The sequence below is a fragment of the Trichosurus vulpecula genome, chromosome 3 (genome assembly GCF_011100635.1).
Source record: "Trichosurus vulpecula isolate mTriVul1 chromosome 3, mTriVul1.pri, whole genome shotgun sequence".
Lineage (NCBI taxonomy): Eukaryota > Metazoa > Chordata > Mammalia > Diprotodontia > Phalangeridae > Trichosurus > Trichosurus vulpecula.
This window is the reverse complement of record NC_050575.1, coordinates 234,554,025-234,566,781: the sequence shown is the minus strand read 5'-3', so window position 1 is coordinate 234,566,781 and position 12,757 is coordinate 234,554,025.

The window sequence follows — 12,757 nt, the reverse complement described above, 5'->3', positions numbered from 1 at the left end:
TATTAAGTAAGACTAATATTAAAGAGTTTTGCAAAAATTTGTAAAATACTGCCATCCTCCTCATTATTTCTGTGTGTTGGAAAAGTTATTCTCACAAAATATTATATTAACACATAAAGGATTTATTATTGTCATTCTAAATAAATAATTATTTTAAAGCTATCACTTTAACTCTCCAGTATGGTAAATACCAATAGATATGACCCACATAAACAAAGTATCTTTGGGGTTCTCCATAATTTTTAAGAGTGTAAGTAGGTCTTGAGACAAAAGTTTTGAGAGCTGCCAATTTAAAGCAGCTACATACATTTTTCCTTGAGAACAAAAGACTCATGATATGTTCTCTAATTATATGAAGTACAATTTTATGGCAGAGAAAATAGATTTGTGCCATTTGGTCCCAGAACCAGAAATAATGGAGAGAAGTTACAAAGAAGCAAATTTAGATAAGAAGTCAAGAAAAACTCTCTAATAGTTAAAGCTGTCCAAAGGTGGAATAGACTGACTCAAGAGGTAAGGGTTTCCTTCTTCCTGGAGGTCTCCAAGTAAAGGCCAGATGTCCACTTGTCAGGTATACTATATTCGAATAAGGATGCTTAGCATGTATATGTGGGACCAAACAGCTACTGAGGTTTCTTCCAACTCTGAAATTGTATGATTCTATACATTCTATGAATAAGTGGTAAGGAAAGACTGCATTTTGGACATGACAGACCACTTGTGCAAACACACGGTGTTGGGATATGGAATACTAGAAGGTATACTAATATATGCAATTTATATATTATGTATAGTGTTTGTGTGTGTGTGTGTGTGTGTGTGTGTGTGTGTGCATGTGTGTGTGTGTGTGAAGTGAATGAAAAATGTAAAATACTTCAATTTTCAAAAAAAAAATAGTAGAGATCTTAAATAAAGGAGGTATGGGGTCAGGAAATCTACTACTATCTCTACAGCTATCCAAGCCTTTGTGTACTGATCTCCCATCTTTTTTTGTTGAAATATAATCTTATATCCATTATCATGTTAACTGCTTCACTCTGAACATTTTATTTAAGACTACAAGGCTATCTTAGATGAACATTATAGAGTGCTGATGCTCTCAGCCACCTGGCTCTGATCATACACTTAAGGATTTGATGAAGACTTTATTCGTTCACCTCTCCAAGCTGATCAAACTGTTCAATTAACTACATGGAATTCTAGATTGGACCATCCCTTAGCTTAGCCATAGAAATTGTACCAGTAGAGAAACTGCCTGAGGTATTCAGGCTGTTATGAATCAGTAAATAAGAATTGTCAGATCATAAGGGTTCCATTTTATGAGGTTATAACATTGGCATTTAAGAAAGTAGGTACTGTTTTGATTTGGCCATGCTATATTTCATAGGTAGTGCTTACATAAAAAACATTGCACAGGAGCTATGTCTGATTCTGATATTGAGGTCATAAAGGATTGTAGCATATGATATTTGGTATATGTCCTCAATCTCTATATTTATTTCTCTTCTTTCATTTCTGTACTGAATTCTTTGTAATTACATTTATATGAATCTTGCAAGACTCTTGGTAGGTTAGTTTCCAGATATTATACACATTTTGCGCTTTGAATGGAATTCCTTATGTTATCATTTTCCCTGTTTTATTAGCACTAAACTAATATATACAATTATAGACAAGGTCAACTGATAATCCAATGGAAGTGAATGAAAAATATAAAATACCTCAATCATCAAAACAAAAAATAGAAATCTCAAACAAGCCAAAATCAGAAAAAGCAGTTAAGTTATAAATGAACTGCCAAAGGGAAAAAAACTCTAAAAAATAAGATGGATTTTCAAATGAATTTTATCAAACATTTAAAGAATTACTACCTATATGGCAAAACTATTTTCAAAAATGGAAACAGAAGGCATTCCATAAAACAAACATGGTTAAGATACCCAAACCAGAGAGGGACAAAGCAGATAAAGAGAACTATATTTCAATGATACCTAATAATGCAAAATAAATAAATTTAATTATTGCTTGGAAAATATGTGATATATCCAGATAACTATACCACTCTAAGTTCAATTCATACTTGTATGTGTGCACATGTATGTGTGTCTATGCACGTGCATGTACACACATACACATACATATGTATATGCATGCATATTTACAAGCATATCTACATGCACATATATGTAGGTATATATAGTATACATGTGTATATGTATGTATGTGCATACATGTGTGCATGTGTATTTGTATATGTGTATGCATATATATGTATGTGAGTACATATGTGTATGTAGGTGCATGTATATGTGTGTGTTTGTGTGTGTGTGTGTGTGTGTGTGTGTACACTGTGTTGGTGGCACCTAATCTTTTTCATTTTTGCCACAAGGGTTCTCCTTCTGTGGGACCCAGGGAGCTGGGACAAAGTTCAGATTCTGACACTATAATAGCATTTAAGATCCCAACATGGCATGACATGGCATCATCTTGTCAATAAATTGTAGAGATATTCTCTGCCCCAAAAAATTGCAATGGAAGCATCTGGAGTATATGTGCATAAATATATATTAAAATAGCTTTCATTCAAAAAGTGTTTGACAAGCATCTACTACACTTGAAGCACTGAGCTAGGTACTGGGGATATGAGACAAAAACAAAAGAGGCCCTCCCCTCAAGTACCATGCATTCCATTTGTAGGAAGTGTCATGCACACATATAAGTAAATAAAGAAAAATGTATATTTGTATGCACACATTTATGTATTCTATAAACATACCAGACTGGTAATTAATTTCAATGGGGAAACACTGTCAACTTGGGGAATGTGTTGAGACCTGATATAGGACCTCATGGCACTTAAGCTGAGTTTTGAAGGGCACCTAGAGATACTAAGAGGAGAAACCAAGGAGGAAACATAATCCAAGCATAGACAATAGCTTGTTCAAAGGCATGGTGCCGGGAGATGGAATGTTTATTTACTAAGGATAGTCATTAGGCCAGTTTGTCTTAGATACAGGGTGTGTAAAAAGAAGTTATATGTAATCATGCAGGAAAGGAAGGTTTGGATTAAACTATGCAGAGCTTTACATGGCAAATAGGACTTTATATTCTATCTTAGAGGCAAAAGAGCATCATTGATGCATATTCAGAAAGAAAATAACACTGTCCGACCTGTGATTTCAGAATATAAGTTTGGCAGTTATATGTAGATTGGCTGGGAGAGAGTAAATACTTGAGGCGTGGAAATCAATTAGGAGGCTATGCAGAGGTATTGTCAGTCTGAACTCTGACACCTCTAGGATGAATACAGAGAAGGAAAGGAATGGGAAAGACATTGTGGAGGTAGCATGAATAAGGTTTGGCACTTTTGGAAGGGGTAGAAATAAGGTACTACTTTGCCACTTAAAATGTTATATTAGGGAGTATATGAGGGGGCGGAGCCAAGATGGCAGCTGGTAAGCAGGGAATAGCATGAGCTCCATATGGAGTCCCTCCAAAAACTTATAAAAATTGGCTCTGAACCAATTCTAGAATGGCAGAACCCACAAAACAGCAGAGGGAAGCAGGGCTCCAGCCCAGGACAGCCTGGATGGTCTCTGGGTGAGGTCTATCCCACACGGAGCTGGGAGCTGGAAGCTGGGAACGGAGTGGAGCAGAACCCAGCCTGAGTGGCGTGGACCAACAAGACCAGCAACTGGGCAGAGCATGCCCTAGCGCCCTGAATCAGTGAGCTGCGGCAGTTACGAGACTTCTCAACCCACAAACACCAAAGACTGCTGAGAAGGTTAGTGGGAAAAGCTGCAGGAGTGGAAGGAGTTCTCAGTTCGGCTTCCAGCCCCGGGGGCAGCAGAGGTGGGGCAGCTATGGCTGTTGCTGCTTCCGGCTCCAGGCCCACCTGGTGGGAGGAATTAAGTGGCGGATCAGAGCAGGGGTGCACAACCTGCCAAAGATCTAAGCCCAGTTCGGGTTGGGGGTTCTTGGGGAAGGAACAGTGCGGGTCTGACAGAGCTGGCACCTCCCCCCCAAATGTGGAACATAGAACTCTGTAGTCTACAAGCAGTCATACCCCACTGAAAAACTCAAAGGTCAAGTTAGTTGGCTGGGAATATGGCCAGGCAGTGAAAACGCACTGAGATTCAGTCTCAGACTTTGCATTCTTTCTTTGCTGACAAAGAAGACCAAAACATACAGACAGAAGAAATTAATAAAGTCAAAGAGCCTACAACAGAAACCTCCAAGAAAAACATGAACTGGTCCCAGGCCATGGAAGAGCTCAAAAAGGAGTTGGAAAAGCAAGTTAGAGAAGTAGAGGAAAAATTGGGAAGAGAAATGAGAAGGATGTGAGAAAACCATGAAAAACAAGTCAAGGACTTGCTAAAGGAGACCCAAAAAAATACTGAAAAATACACTGAAGAAAACAACACCTTAAAAAACAGACTAACTCAAATGGCAAAAGAGCTCCAAAAAGCCAATGAGGAGAAGAATGCCTTGAAAGGCAGAATTAGCCAAATGGAAAAGGAGGTCCAAAAGACCACTGAAGAAAATACTACTTTAAAAATTAGATTGGAGCAAGTGGAAGCTAGTGACTTGATGAGAAATCAAGATATTATAAAACAGAACCAAAGGAATGAAAAAATGGAAGACAATGTCAAATATCTCATTGGAAAAACCACTGACCTGGAAAATAGATCCAGGAGAGATAATTTAAAAATTATTGGACTACCTGAAAGCCATGATCAAAAAAAGAGCCTAGATATCATCTTTCAAGAAATTATCAAGGAGAACTGCCCTGATATTCTAGAGCCACAGGGCAAAATAGAAATTGAAAGAATCCATTGATCGCCTCCTCAAATAGATCTCAAAAAGAAATCTCCCAGGAATATTGTTGCCAAATTCCAGAGCTCCCAGATCAAGGAGAAAATACTGCAAGCAGCCAGAAAGAAACAATTTGAGTATTGTGGAAACCCAATCAGAATAACCCAAGATCTGGCAGCCTCTACATTAAGAGATTGAAGCGCTTGGAATACGATATTCTGGAGGTCAATAGAGCTAGGATTAAAACCTAGAATCACCTACCCAGCAAAACTGAGTATCATGCTCCAAGGCAAAATATGAATTTTCAATAAAATAGAGGACTTTCAAGCTCTCTCAGTGAAAAGACCAGAACTGAATAGAAAATTTGACTTTCAAACACAAGAATCAAGAGAAGCATGAAAACGTAATCAAGAAAAAGAACAAGAAAAAGAAATTGCAAGGAACTTACTAAAGGTGAACTGTTTTGTTTACATTCCTACACGGAAAGATGATGAGTATGATTCATGAGACCTCAGTATTAGAGTAGCTGAAGGGAATATGCATACATATATGTTTATGTATATATATGGGTGAATGTGTATGTATGTATATATCTATGTGTGTGTGTATATATATATATACATATATATATATATATATATATATATATATATATATATATATAGAGAGAGAGAGAGAGAGAGAGAGAGAGAGAGAGAGAGAGAGAGAGGAGACAGGGTAAGTTGAAGATGAAGGGAAGATATCTAAAAGAAATAAAATCTAATTAAGGGATGAGAGAGGAACATACTGAGAAAGGGAGATAAGGAGAGATAGAATGGGGTGGATTATCTCACATAAAGGAGGCAAGAGCAAGCAGTTCTGTGGGAGGAGGGGAGAGCACGGATGAGGGGGGAATGAGTGAACAGTGCTCTCATCAGATTTGTCCTAAGGAGGGAATATCATACATACCCAATGGGGAATCTTACCCCACAGGAAAGAAGAGGGAAGAAGATAAAAATAAAGGGGGGGGGATGATGGAGGGGAGGGCAGATGGGGGTGGAGGTAGTCAAAAACAAACACTTTTGAAAGGGGACAGGGTCAAGGGAGAAAATTCAATAAAGGGTGATGGGTTGGGAAGAAGCAAAATATAGTTAGTCTTTCACAACATGAGTATTGTGGAAGGGTTATACCTAATGATACACATGTGGCCTATGTTGAATTGCTTGACTTCTTAGGGAGGGTGGGTGGGAAGGGAAGAGGGGAGAGAATTTGGAAGTCAAAGTTTTAAAAACAAATGTTCAAAAACAAGCAAAAATGTTTTTGCATGCAAATAGAAAATAAGATACACAGACAATGGGGTGTAGAAATTCATCTTGCCCTACCAGAAAGGAAGGGAAAAGGGGATGGGAGGGGAGTAGGGTGACAGAGGGGAGTGCTGACTGGGAAACAGGGCAACCAGAATATACGCCATCTTGGAGTGGGTGGGAGGGTAGAAATGGGGAGAAAATTTGTAATTCAAACTCTTGTGAAAATTAATGCTAAAAACTAAATATGTTAAATAAATTTAAAAAAATCAGAAAAAAATATTATATTAGGTAAAAGAAGATGCTATGGTTGTGTGGTTCAATCTGAGGTTTTCACTTGAACTTTTAGAAGTTCTCTGTCTTTTTTTTTCAAAATATCTCTTATTTACGAAAAAGGGATGTTTTAATGGGTGATAGGAAATTATGATAGTATATTAGTTTAAGTATTTGCAATTAGAGGCTACATTTATATTCTGCCTTAGTGCTTCTCTGTGACAAATGGAGAAGCAACATGTCACCTTCCAACCACTCTTGTCGTGAAATATGTCACTCTAATTTAAAGAAAATTAAGGCTAAAGTATCCTTTGCTTAGTAACCACAGGACATTGGTAATATGGTAGCATATTTAAGCACTAGATTTGAAGATCATTTAATTTTTTCCTTTCATCTCCAGAGATGAATACAATGTTGAATATTGTAGGGGCTTAATAAATGTTTATCAAAAGAATGTATAATTGGTTATAAAGAATGTGGTTTTGAATTTCAGCTGTGCTATTGAAAACATATATGACTTCTGTCTCAGCCTCTTCCTCATTATTAGAATGAGAGAGAACAATCTCAAAGGTTTCTTCCAGCTTTAATCTCTATTAAGCCAAACTATTTTTAAAACTAATTACAATAGACCGGGGCAGGGAGACTTGGGGTGAAAGAGAGATTAGGCTTTGTTTTAGTTTAGAAACTGGCTTGGATTTCAAAAATAAAATGTAGAGATAAATGAGTGCTTCTCTCAACAGAGAAGTACAACAGTGAGATCTTTCCATGGGATTTGTTCTCAGAAGATCTTTAACATTTTACAACTTACTTTGGAAAGATAGTATATGCATTAAATCTCTCAGTTTACAAGTGAGGCTAAGTACCTCTGTGTAGTTAAATTCCAAACTATTAGTGATAAATTTCTTCAAATATTTCAGATGAGTTTCTGTGTAGGCAAATACATATTTACCATGTGTACACAAAAGATCTGGATGAGGAACCTCACTCCATAAATTCAAGTAATCATCTTCACTGCAATTCTTTAGCTTAGAGAATTGCCCAGGACATTAAGAGATCACATAGCTAATGTATGTCAGAGGTAGGAGTTGAAACTGCTGTTCTCGGCTCTGAGGGTATCTGCTTTGCCATTGCTGACCCTTTCAAATCGTCATCTCTTCCTCCACCTCTTCCTCCATCTCCTCCTCCTCCTCCTCTTCTTCTTCTTCTTCTTCTTCTTCTTCTTCTTCTTCTTCTTCTGCTTCTTCTTCTTCTTCTTCTTCTTCCTCTTCTTCTTCCTCTTCTTCCTCTTCTTTTTCCTCTTCTTCCTCTTCTTCTTCTTCTCTTATGATTTCATCTATGTGGGAAACTCTCAGTGAGGAACTTCTTTTTTCCATGCAAGTCAGTACTTTTTTCTGTAGCTTACTCTTGGAAAATTGATTAGGGCACTGAGAGTTTAAATGATTTGCATAAAGTCACATAGCCAGTATCTTTCAAAAGTGAAACTTTTGAACCCCAAACTTCCTAATTCCAAGACCAACTGTCAAAATTCTCTATATATTTCTATATGTTATATCTGAAGACAAGGCACTCCAAACAGTAATTGCTTCTTAAATATCCTTGACAAGTGATCATCTAGCTGACTCATGAACCTCTCTAGCAGCAGAAACCCCAATAACTCATAAAAAGCCCATACAGTAGTAATTGATAGGAGATTTTTTCTAATATTGATTCAAAATCTTCTTACCTGTAATTTCCTTCCATTGATCCTAGTTTTCTTTCTAGAGACACATAGAATAGGTTTAATCTCTATGGGATTTCGTGGCAACAGTTTCTCTTAGTTTGTCTCTTACCTTTATAAATACTTGCCCTTCATTTTTACTGTTTCATAATCTGTATCACACTCTCTAACTGTGGGTACTCTTCCATTTGTGGAGAAGGCAGAAGGAAACAAACATTTATTAAATACCTACTATATACCATGGCACTATGCTAAGCACTTTACTAAATATTATTTCATCTAATCCTCACAACAGCTCTAGGAAATAGGTACTATTTTTATTATCCCCATTTTACAGGTGAGGCAGATAGCAGCTAAGTGACATTCTCAAGGTTACGCAGCTACTAAATGTCTTTTGGTATTGATTTGAATTCAGGCCTTTTTGACTCCACATCCAGTGTTCTATCTAATGTGCCACAGAGCACCCAAAGTGATTTTTCTTAAGTACAGATATGATAATAAGTCTTCCCTATTCAATAACCTCCTGTGTCCCTATTGCTTCTAGAATATTCTATAAACTCCTCCATTTATCTTTTAAAGACCCCCACTCTGAAAACTAGGCTGCCTCACTTGCTGTTTCCATCTCCTATTCCCTTGCCTTTTCATATTATTCATGCATTTCTGCAATGCACTCCTTCCTCTCCTCACCACAGAGAATCTTTTGCATTTAACTACTTTGTATTTTATTTATATTTTATCAGTATTATTATATATGTACTTGTTTTTTCCCACATTAGAATGTAAGCTCCTTGTCATTCGGGGTTATTTCATTATTTATATGTTGTTATTGTTTGTCCTTTGTTCTTGAAGAGGAGAATGACATCAGGAAAGTAATGTCCTGACATGTAAGTGAATTGGACTTAAGTGAGCAGGGCTGTGCAGGGTCACAAGCCTCACTTTCTCCTCTAGAGCCATCTAGGTCCAGTGGTGAGATACAGATCAGGATGACTGGAAATGCCTCTGGATGCAGTGGGTGAAAATTGAAATTCTGGTCTTTTCAAGCAAAGGTTTTTCACAGGTCTCAGTTTGAGTAAGGTAACACTCATTGATTAAGTCTAGGTAAGAAATGAGGCAGAGAATGTACCTTTACCTAGTCAAAAAAAATCCAACTGTGAAGGAAAGATCCTCAGAGTTTCTTATACGTATATTCCCAGTACCTACCACAGTAGCTGGCATATAGTACATGCTAAATAAGTACTCATTGCTTAACTAGTTTATTGAATACATCTTTTAGCTATCATATATGTGTGTGTGTGTGTGTGTGTGTATTATATATATATTCTTCCCCCAAAGTTTTTTTGTCTTTAGACTAAATATCCCAAAATGTTTATTATTTGATCTAGTTTTGTTCTCGCACATGATCACAGTCACCTTACTTTGGACATTCTCCAGCTAATCAACAAATTCTTCTTATTGTTCTCTGACCTGCAGTGAAGACAGCTGACTGTTCTGACAAGATACTTCTAGTAATGAAACATATGTGCCTATCAGCTTTCTTGGAAGTCACCTACCCGATCAAATGAGTTCTTGTGTAAATTTGAACCAATGGTTTCTCTTCTCTGGAACTCTATAAGTTGGTGTTATGTTATAATATGGTTTCTGAGGTCTCTTTAAGCTCACAGAATCTATGGAAATGTATGAACTAGGTGATATATCCTGATATTGATTAAGGTAGCTTTGGAACAAATCATACACTTTTTCTTTTGCACAGTGGGGAATAAACATGTTGTGAAATCCAATCCTTTAAAACAGGGTTTCTTAACCATTTTTGTGACATGGATCCCTTTTATCAGTCTGGTGAAACCCACGGACTTCTCAGAATATTTTTTTAAATGCATAAAAATATAACAATACAAATAGGGTCAATAAATGTATAGCACAGTAATCAGTATGTGTATTGATTATACATATATATATATATATATACATATACATACATACACACACATGTATACATACATACATATACACAAGCACACAAGTTAAGACCCTAGATTTAGAACACTAACTCAAAGGAGTTTTACATGTTGCAAATACATAGACTTAAGCATTTGATAAATAGTTAAAGGATATGAATGTGCTGATTTCAAAGGAAGACACCCAAGCTATAAACAGCTATAGTTTTAAAAAATGCTCCAAGTCACTAATTAAAGAAATGAGAGATAAAACAATTCTGAAATTCCACCAGAGGTTGGCAAACATAAAAATAAAAGAAAAAAAGAAAATGACAAATGTTCAAGAGGCTGCTGGGAAACATGCAAATTAATGGATTGTTGGTAGAGCTGTGAATTAGTCCAATCTGAAAAAAAAAAAAACAATTAGGGAGGTCTAGAAATCTATACTTCCAAAAAATCAAATGAAGAGGAAAATAACCCATACATGCAAAAAACATTTATGTCAGATGTTTTTGTAGTTACACAAATCTGTAAACTAAGGAAGGGCCCATCAACTGAAGAATGTCTAACAAGCTATGGTATATGAATATCATAGAATATTTTTATGCCATAAGAAATGCTGTAAAAGACATACAGCTTCTGAGAAAGTTGTGAAGAGTTGTATGAACCAATACAGAGTGAGTGAATTGAGCAGAACCAGGAGAATAATTTATTCATTCACAGTAACTTTATAAAGACAAACAACTTTGAAAGGAATTAAGTGGACTTGGGTTTTTAAAATTGATATTTTTTGTCTTCACATTATCTTTATTGCCATTTGTGTCTCTCTCTCCTTCCCTACGCAGAGAGCTGTCTCCTGTAACAAAGAATAAGCGTGGGAGTCAGGGGGAAGAACATCAGCTTGTTAATCAACAAACACACCAGGTCTGACAGTGTATTCAAAGTTCTGCACTCACAATCTTCCTCCTTAGGCAGGGACTATTTCATTTTATCCTTTTTATCCTTAGTGCCTGGCAAACACTTTACATGTAGCAGACCCATAATAAATAATCATTGGATTTTAATTTGTGGAAATTAATAATAATTGCTGTAAGGAGATATTCAAAGAACCTAAGGATATTTTTGTAATTCATTGCTACAGCTTAAGGACTGATATGCTGGAAAGCAACATATTTTCTCCCAAACCATTTTTGTGCTGCTCTCACAGAAGACATGATTACTTGGTGGCTTAGCCCACTGGTCTACCTCACTCACCTGCTACTTGGTCTGTATTGAGAAAAAAGATGAAAAATTTAAAACAACTGCACTGAAAAAAGAAACCATGAAACATAGATTGAAGGGCACTTTATTTTTTTCCTAGTAAGCATTTAGTTTATTTTTAGTTTTCAACATTCATTTCCACACGATTTTGAGTTACAAATTTTCTCCCAATCTTTACCCTTCCCCCCAACCCAAGATGGCATGTATTCTGATTGCCCCTTTCCCCAGTCTGCCCTCCCATTGAAGGGCATTTTAGAGAAGGAAAAAAGTGAAGCTAAATTAGAGGCTGTTTTGTTTTGTTTTCCTTCAGTAAATGTGTATTTTCTGGACATAGTGGTAGGGATATCTAAGCATATAAATCTAAAACAAAACAAAACAAACAAACAAAAAATATGTCCTACTAAAATTCACTCCCAGATACAGATTTCTGTGAGTGTTTCCTCTGAAGCTAGGATATCACTGTTAGAACCAGAAGGCAACTTAGAGATCATCTACTCCAACATCTTTACTTTACCAAAGAAGAAACTAAGGCCCAGAGAGTTGTCATATAGCAAGTAAGTGATAATTCCCCTAAACCACGCTGTCTCATAACTTCAAAAGAGAAGGGGTGTTCACAGTTAGTGTTCAGTATCTTTGAACTTGCGATTTAACAGCAGTGATGACCAACCTGGCTAGGAATATCACTCTTCCCAAAGCCCTTGTGGAGGATAATTCTCATAGAAGCCTTACCTAGAAGAGAAAAGGGGAAGTGAATGCTGAAATGTAGCTATACTATCCCACAGGAGTTTGTCTTACTCTTAGATCTCCCACATTAAATTTTCTTGAATTCTGTCTTTTTTCTTCTTCAATTCAAGGAACGGAATGATCTGGTTTCAACCAGAAAATTATTTTCTGCATGAGAGATTAGTGTGGAAGACGAGAATGTACACTGAAATGAGAGTTAGAGGACATGAGTTTGAATCCCAGTTTTACTGCTTTATGTTTGATTCTGAGTTTTATGCTTCCTACAGGTATCTGGTGACCCAGAAGAAGCCACTTCCCTTCAGTAGCATTCAGGTGTTAATATTATTTTCATCTGCAAAACCAGGGTGGTGAATTAGAAGATGTCTGTGTGCTGACTAGTTCTAAATCCTATGATCATTGATATTCCGGTTTAAATATTATTACTCATAGTTATATAATACTGTCCCCCTAGTATCCCTGCAAAGTATGTAGGACACATATTAATATCATCCCCACTTTGCAGATGAAAATACTGAAGCTCAAAAAGGCAAAGTAATTTGCCCAAGGACTGACAGGAGGAAAAATGGTAGTTGTAATCAGAGTCAAACACACATCTCATACTTTCAAGTTGGTTATTCTTTCCAATATGACATAATGCTTCAAATGCATTTGCAGTCTTCTTTCTTTCAAGCCTTTTTCATTCAGATCCTTCTCTAAACTTTGGGTTTGAGCAACGCCCCCCCCCCCACTGT